This window comes from Alexandromys fortis, unplaced genomic scaffold (genome assembly GCF_014885135.2).
Source record: "Alexandromys fortis isolate MF-2015 unplaced genomic scaffold, M_Fortis_MF-2015_v1.1 scaffold_144, whole genome shotgun sequence".
NCBI lineage: Eukaryota > Metazoa > Chordata > Mammalia > Rodentia > Cricetidae > Alexandromys > Alexandromys fortis.
Window position 1 is genome coordinate 317,376 of NW_026068021.1, and position 8,763 is coordinate 326,138.

Sequence of the window (8,763 nt, forward strand, 5' to 3'; positions counted from 1 at the left end):
GAGACAGGGTTTCTCCGTAGCTTTGGAGCACGTCCTGGAACTAGCTTTTGTAGACCAGGCTCAGACTATCAGAGATTGCCTTGCCTCTGTCTCCCGAGTGCCTCCTGGGTGCTAGAATTAAAGGCGTGTGCCACCACCACCCAGCCTGGCTAGCTTTTCTTCATTTGTATAATCCCGACTACCTTTTGCCTCTGGGCTTTTATCTTTCTCTATTTCCGTATACCTTTCTTTCCTTCTTTCTCCGTGGTTTGCTGTGTAGCTGAGTGGCTGACCCCTGATGTCCTCCTCTCCTTGTTCTCCCTCCTCCCAGAGTTCTCCTTCTATTTATCCTCTCTGCCTGCAAGCCCCACCTGTGCCTCGCTGTTAATCTCTTTATTAGGACCCTCAGGTGTTTTAGACAGGCATAGAAACACAGCTTTGCAGAGTTAAACAAATGCAGCCTATGCAAAAGTCAGAGCCCTGAAAATGCTCCCCAAGAGGCTTCATAGAGTTGGAAGGTCCTCTCTCTGCACACTGCCCGAGCAGATAAACGGTCATCAGTCTTACCCTACAAGCCATGCGCACTGGCGCAGGAGCGCAGGAATGCCATGGAAGTAACCAAGATGGACTCTCCAGTAAAAGGAATAAATTCCTCCATTAACTCAGCACCTGGAGATTATTTGAAGCACGCTTAACTGCTGTGCGGGAACTGACCTGACTGGTGTGGCTGGCCTCAAACTCAGACACCTGTCTGCTTCTGTCTCTGGAGTGTTGGGATTCAAGGCCTTTGCCATCACACAGGGCTGTTGTCTGTTTTGTGAAAAGATTTCAGGACTGCCCGGTTGTCTCCACCGCACCTGGAACTCCCCATTGTCTTGCCTCCACTGAACTGGGAACATAAGGGTGTACCACTGCATCCAGGTTTCTGAGTTTATGTGGTGCTGGGCATCAAACCCAGGACTTTGAGCAAGCTAGCAAGGGCAGGCACTCCAGCTGAGCTCCCTCTCCAGGCCTCCAGACTTTTCCTTGATGATGCAATTGAAAAGTAAACTGTTTTGTTGTTTTTTAAGTTTCATGTTCGAAGTGGGTGATGGGGATGACAGTCAGGCTTCATACATGTTAGGCAAGTGTTCCACCCACTAGACACCCCCTCTTTGTTGCTTTGTTTGTTTGCTTTTCGAAACTGAGTTTCTCAGTGTAACCCTGGCTGTCCAGGTACTCGCTCTATAGAGATCAGGCTGGCCTTGAACTCACAGAGATCACCAGGCCTCTGTCTCCCGAGTACAGGGATTAACCCAAGTTTTTAATGCCTATCTGCTCCTGTGATCTAGTGATGCTGGGCCAGGCAAGGGAGCCTTGGCAGGTCCACCCATGGGTTATCTCTGCTCCTGAGTGGGTGCGGCATCGCTCTCCGGTCCTCTGAGCTGCTGCAGACCCAGGAAGAACCTTCCTTGGCTTACTGTTCTCCATGCTTCAGTGCCTTCCACCAACTGCTGGTTTAAGATAAAGTCAGTCCCTTGGGGCAAAACCATGGAACACCTATCCTTAAAGCTGTCCCAGGGCAGAACCTAGGGACAGGCAGCTGGCTGGGGCTGAGATGGGCTTTTCTTTTTCTTTTTGTCTTTTCTAGACAGGGTTTCTTTGTGTAGCCCTGGATGTCCTGGAACTCACTCTGTAGCCCAGGCTGGCCTCGAACTCAGATCCGCTGCTTCTGCTTCCCGAGTGCTGAGATTAAAGGCGTGCGCCACCAGGACCCAGCTTTTCTTGCTTGCTTTACAAATGAGACATCGGTGAGGCTGGGTGTGGCCACTGATCTTCTTGGATTTGTTTTGTTTTGAATGTATCTATACTTTATTGCTTGACTTACGACTTCTGTGGAGGTCAGAAGACAGCTTTGGGGAGCCAGTTCTCTCCTGCCACTGTTAGTCATGGGGGTGTCAAGCTCAGATCCCCAGGCTTACAGGGCAAGCACTTTTATCCACTAAGCCCTATCTCTGGCCCTCCTGTTGTGGAATATTTGCTTAACTATGTAAAGATACGTTGCATTTGCATTAATTAAATACAATTAACCTAGGTTCAGGTTGGCGCGATTAGCAACTAACTAGCTGACAGGAAGAAGCAGAGAGGATCATAAGTGGGTTTGTTAGTTGGGGTAGTGTGGAAGGAGAGAGGCTTTCGGGAGGCCAGCTAAGAGAGAAAGCAAGTCGCTACTCTATCTCTCTGAACTCACAGGCTTTCACCAGAGTCTTTGAATCTCGAGTTTTATTGGAACAGAAGAGACTTAGTTGAAGCCATTGTCTACGGGAAAGGAATTCCCCTAGGCTAACTCCTTGGCAGCCAGGCTGTTAGTAGTTTAAACCTCAGCTACTCTGATGAGGTAAAACAGTACCCTTTCCTCCCTTTGTCTTTTTGAGGCAGGGTCTCATACAACCCATGCTGGCTCTGAATTCCCCCTGTAGCTCATGATGATATTAAACTCCTTTTAAAAAATAGTATTTTATGTGTCTGAGTGTTTGCCTGCATATATGTATGCGCACACGTGTGCAGTACCTGTGGAGGTCAGAAGAGGGCATTGAAAGAGCAGCCATGTGGGTGCCAGGAAGGAACATCCCCATCCTCTGCAAGAGCAACAAGGGCTCCTAACCCCTAAGTCAACTCTCAAGCTCTGTGACCTTGAACTCCTGATTCTATCTGTACCTCTAAAATGCTGGAGTTGCAGGCACAGGCATGTACACTGCACCTCACCTTGATCTTGCTATTCTCAGTCAACTGACTTTGAAGTCTTCATCCTCCTGCCTCAGCCGCTGGAATTCTGGAATTAAAGATGAGTGCCACCTTGCTGTGCTTGGCCTTGAGTTCCTGACCTTCCTGCCTCCACCTCCTCTGTGCTGGGAGTACAGGTGCCCGGCTCCCTGCCTGGTTTATTCCGCTCTGGGCAGGGAACTCAGGTCCTCGTGCATACCCGACCCGCCTTTAACAGAGAGCTACAACCTTATGTTTCCCAGCAATATTTTTCCCACCTCTTGCCTGCTATTCTACTCTACAGTACATGTCTGTGTTTAAAATATCATTTCCCAGTGGATAAGCATCTATAATGCCCATTTTCCCGTGGTTCAGACTTCACGCTTCCTCTCCACCAAGTCCCTAGGGAGCTAATTTGATCCTGTGGCTTTAAATACCATCTCAGTTCTTTATGACCCCAATGTAGCAGGACATCATTATTCAGAAGGAAGCAGTAGCATGGGTCAGAGAGAGAGAGAGTCTTTTGGCCAAAAGTCACAGCCAGGAGACACGGCTTGCACCCCAGGACTAAGTACACAAGCTGCTCCATTCTAGTTCAGGCAGCGCACAGACATCTCTACCTCCAGCTCCATAGGGTCAGACGCCCTCTCCTGACCTCCCTGAGCAGCTGCACTCTTGTGCACACAGCCGCACATGCAGAGAGCCACACGAGTCCTCAGCAGCCACCGAGATGCTTTGGGTTTCCACTCATCTTCCTTCTGTCCATTCGACTCCCTCAAGCTGCAGAATGTTCCAGCCAACTGTTCATTTGACCAGAGTTCCACCTGGAGCTCTCCTACATTGAAAAACCCAAACCTGACCTATCTCGCCTGGTACAGGAGCTTGCCTCAGGAGCCTCGGGGGCCTGAGTTTGGTTCCTTGAACCCATGTTAAGGTGAAAGGAGAGAGCTGACTCTCCAGAGTTGACCTCTGGCCTTCAAAGGTGTGCGGTGGCAATGCACACCCCTGTCTCCTGCTCCCTCCCCCCCATACACACACACACACACACACACACACACACACACACACACACACAGAGTCCGTGAGAACAGACTCCATCCAGCGTGCAAAAGCCCTGGGTTCCATCCCCATCATCGTATACACTGGGGCTGGCCATGCAGGCCTGTTATTCCAGCACTAGGGAAGGGGAGGCAAGAGTTGTGAGTAGGGAGTTCAAGGCCAGCAGGGGCTATCTGAGAACATCTTAATAAAAGAAAACCTAACTATTGCATTATATGATAATTAAGTTAATATAATACATTTTGGTGGATGCTCTAAGCCAGTGGCTCCCTAACACCGAAACCCTTTAACACAGTCCCTCATGTTGTGGTGACCCACAACCATAAAATTATACCTGTTGCTACTTCATAACTGTAATTTTTAAAAGATTTATTTATTTATTTGTTTATTTATATTTTTGTGCTCTGGGGTTTTGCCTGTATGCGTGTCTGTATGAGGGCATTGGATCCCCTGAACCTGGAATTACAGGCAGTTAAGAGCTGCCATGTGGGTTCTGGAAGTAGAACCCATGTCCCCTGGAAGGGCAGCCATCTCTCCAGCCCCCCAAACTCAGTTTTTAAGTGGCTACTGTGGATCTGAACTCGGCTCCTCCGGCTTGCCCAGCAGGCACTTTATCTACTGAGCCATCTCTCCATTCCTTATAACTGCAATTTTGCTACTCTTTTGATTCATAATGTAAGTATCAGACATATGATCCCTGTGAAAGGGTTTCGCGACCCACAGGTTGAGAAACACTGCTCTGACTAAATTGTAGACCTTTTTCTATCCAGAATCATCATAGTGTTATTTTACTAGTGGCCACCAGAGGGCACCACGGTCCAGGAAATTGTTGCACTGTGGCTTCCCTCCTAAGCTAGGTTCAAACTCCTCACTGCACACCTGGGCAGAAGCTGGGAGGAAGGATGGGTGTTGGGTCTCACGGTGAGTTTCCAGAATTTTAAGTACCGAACATTTAATTAATTAACTAATTTTTTATTTGCATGCATATATATCTGTGTACCATGTATGTGCCTGGTGCTCTTGGAGGTCAGAAGAGAGTGTTGGATCCCCTGGAACTGGAGATTTGGGTGTTTGACCTTCAAAACGTGGGTGCTGGGAAACAAACCCAGGTCCTCTGGAAGAGCAGCTAGGTAAGGCTGGAGGTAGATGCAGGAGGATTCCAAGTTTCAGACCTGCTGGGGTTGCAAAGTGAATTCAAAGCCAGTCTGAGCAATGTGGTGAGACCCTGATTCAAAAATCAAATAAATACTCCTTCTCCCTTTTTTAAATAAGAGAGGTAAGGGGAGGGAGGAGAGGAGAGGGGAACTACATGTATGCCTGGTTTAAGGTTCTAATCGCAGAATTTGGGCAGCTGAGGCAGGAGGATTTCCAGTCCAGAGCTAGCCTAGGCTACGTAGCAACACCCTGTTTCAGAAAAAGAAAGATAGGCTGGGCCTGTAGCTTGTAGAAGGCTTGCCTAGCATTCCTGAAGCCAGGCAAAACTGGGTGATGGTAGGGCTGGAGAGATGGCTCAGTGGTTAAGAGCATTGCCTGTTCTTCCAAAGGTCCCGAGTTCAATTCCCAGCAACCACATGGATTCCCAGCAATCACAACCATCTGAATGGGGTCTGGTGCCCTCTTCTGGCCTGCAGGCATACACACAGACAGAATACTGTATACATAATAAATAAGTATTATTAAAAAACCTGGGTGATGGTGATGTACACACCTGCAACCCCAATATTTTAGAGGTGAAAACAGGAATATCAGGAGTTCAAGGTCATCCTCAGCCCCAGAGGGAATTAGAGGCCGTCCTGGACTGCCTGAGACCCTCTCTCTCAAAACAAACAAACAAACAAACAACCAGGACTGGCTGAGGCAAAGGTACTTGCCATCAAGCCTGATGGCGAATACTGGCTCCAGGACCCACACCGTGGAAGAAGATAACAAGTGCCCACACATTGTCTCCCTACCCCCCTGCCTCTGACAAATAACTAAACGTAATAAAAAGTTAAAACAGAACAACAACAAAAAATCCCACCTGGTTCCAGGCAGCAGCCGCCTAAAACTAAAACCCCAGATCCTAGCCCCTGCTACAAATGAGTCCACCCAAGTCCGATCCTGGAAAGTGCTTTTCCCATCTCGGCCCAGAGCCTCCAGACTCCAGGAAGCCCTAGGTAGACTCCAGGGCTTCCATGTTGTTGGTCTTTGGTGCTGAGGGGGGATGGCGAGGGTGTAGAGGCTCAGTGCTGGCTTGACTGAGGCACAGAGGGAGGGGCAGCTTCAAGTTCCGAAGCTTTGTCGAGCTTAGTGCTGGGCCTTGAAGAAGAAATGGAATTCTCTCAGGAAAGGACTGGGCAGTGGGAATTGCATGGGGGGGGGTGAGAGGGAAGTTATTTGGTGTCATCTGGACTGTACCAACTAGGCAGGAGGATGGCTGAAGGGGGGGCGTGCAGGGACCAGCCCTAAGCTCTGGCTTTGCTGCAACCCTGTAGCAACACTGGGCAGCATGAAAGGGAGCTAAGGGACCAGGTTAGCCCTCCCCTGCCAGAGACACTCTGCATGGGTGTCGGGCTTTATTATGTACTAAATTCTTCTGATTTGAAACATTCCCTCCCAGGAAGAAGGCAGACTCCTTAAGACACAGGAAGTAAACAATTTACAGATCTAAGGAAGTTCCTGAAGTTACAAGGCTTCACAGGACCCTAGACTAAGATTACAGATGTAACTATGGTGGGTTGGCTGGGAGAGGAAACTAAGCCGTCTGAAAGTTGTGCAGAGAGCTCTAGGGATGCAGCTTTTGTGAATCCTCGCCTGCAATGCTGGGGAAGGCTTTTCAGGCATTTGGATACCTTTGAGTAGTCCTGCTCTTCCAGGTCACTCCCCACCCACATTCCTGCCTGTAGCCACAGGAAACGCCCTCTTCATGGAGTTGGATGTTGACAGAATCATTACTTTGTTCTGTCTTTGGCTTCCCATGTGGGGCAAATAGATGTTTGTTCTTGCATCCCCCAGGAAGAGTTGAACACCAGGGCTCTGTCCATGGAAGCTTCTGGAGGGATCTCCTTTCACTCTCCTGTTCTCAGCACCCTCTCTTCAGATCTGACGTTTTGCAGAACCCCAAAGAAAGAAATGTTCAGCTCTGCTCGCTGGGAGAAGGAGCCTGAGAGCTCCCTGGGAGCAAGCCTCCCGCCTCCAGGGCAGCGTGGCATGCCATGCTCTGGAGTGCCAGTGATGACGAGGGAGGGATGGACAGCTACCTCCTACCCGGTGGGTCACGAGGACACCACTCTGTAGAGAGAGCATGTGAATCTAAGCCAGGTTAGTGGCTACCCCTGGTGATCCCAGCACTTGGAGGTTAAGGCAGGAGGATCACCGTGCCAGGCTTTCTCTTTTAGGACACCAACCAGCTCTCAAATCATGACATGGAGACTTATTATTAGTTTTGAAAGCTCAGCCTAGCTAAGGCTTGTTTCTGGCTAGCTCTTTTAACTTAAATTAACCTGTTTCTGTTTATCTTCCTTTTGCCTCAGGTCTTATTTCCTTTCCTACTTCTGCGTATCTTACTTTCTCAGCTTCTCTGTCTGTCTGTCTGGCAGCTGCGTGGCTTCTGGCCCCAGGCGTCTCCCTCCTTCTCTTCTCCTCCTCCTCTTGTTCTTCTCATTCTTCTGGAGCCTGGATTTCTTCTCCTACTTATTTTCTCTGCCTGGAAAACCTCTCCTAGCCTTTCTCCTGCCTGGTTATTGGCCGTTCAGCTTTTTATTACACCAATCAGGCGTCTTAGGCAGGCAAATGAAACAGAAACAGACGCTAGTCATCTTTACATAATTAAACACACAGTCTTATATTGTTAAACAAATGCAGCGTAGACAAAGGTAAATGCCTCTGCCTAGTTAAATTAATATTACACAACAGAACACTGGAACATCGAGAGCTATACAGTGTGTTCAAGGCCAGTGTGGGCTACACGGGAGATCCTCTCCCCAAAAGAAAACAGTGGACCAGTGAGTAGACTCAGCAGGGTAAAGGGGCTTGCTGCCAAGCCCCACGACCACCTGAGTGTGACTTCAGGAATCTATCTGGTGGGAAGAGAGAGGAGGCTCTTGAATGTTGTCTTCTGGTCTCCACATCCATTCCATGGCACACATGCAAGTGTATTATACCCACACAACAAATAAATAAATGTAAAAGAAAATTAAACAAAACAGAACACTCCAATACCAGCATGATTCCACTCCCAGAAATCCTACAAGAGGCAAAGCTAGAGCTGCGTGTGGTGGCTGGTGCCTATAATAACCCAGTCCTTGATGAGTGGAGGCAGGGGGATCGCTGATGTTAGTTGGAGGGCGACTTGAAGGAGATGTGTACAAGTTCTAGATCAGCCTTCACTCTGTGACACACTTTTTTTTTTCTTTTTCTTTTTTTTTTTTTTTTTTTTATTTTTAGAGACAGGGTTTCTCTGTGGTTTTGGAGCCTGTCCTGGAACTAGCTCTGTAGACCAGGCTGGTCTTGAACTCACAGAGATCCACCTGCCTCTGCTTCCCAAGTGTGACACACTTTCAAACAGGCAAATTTTATGTCCAGCATGGTTTGGCCCTGGAAAAATGACTGGGGCAGTGAAGGAGTGCAGAGAGGACAGTTGGACGGACAGACACACACCAACACACGGAAAGCTGGCATGAGGTGGGCACCAAAACTGGAACAACCTGGAACCTCAAATGTGTACTATGTAGAGCCCAAGAGGAGGGGCGAGCTAGTATTGGTGGAAGTCTCAGCAGGAGAGTCGCAGGCTGCTCTCATCCTGAAAAGAAGCTGTAGCTGCTAGTTTTACACAATCAGCATCAGTGCTCAGACCAGATGGTGGCATTGGCAGTTCCCATGGGTCTGAGGAATCTGTCCTTGTCAATAATACAAATTCACTCAGGACTCCATCCTCTCCTCACACATCCACTCAGGACTCCATCCTCTCCTCACACATCCACTCAGGACTCCATCCTCTCCTCA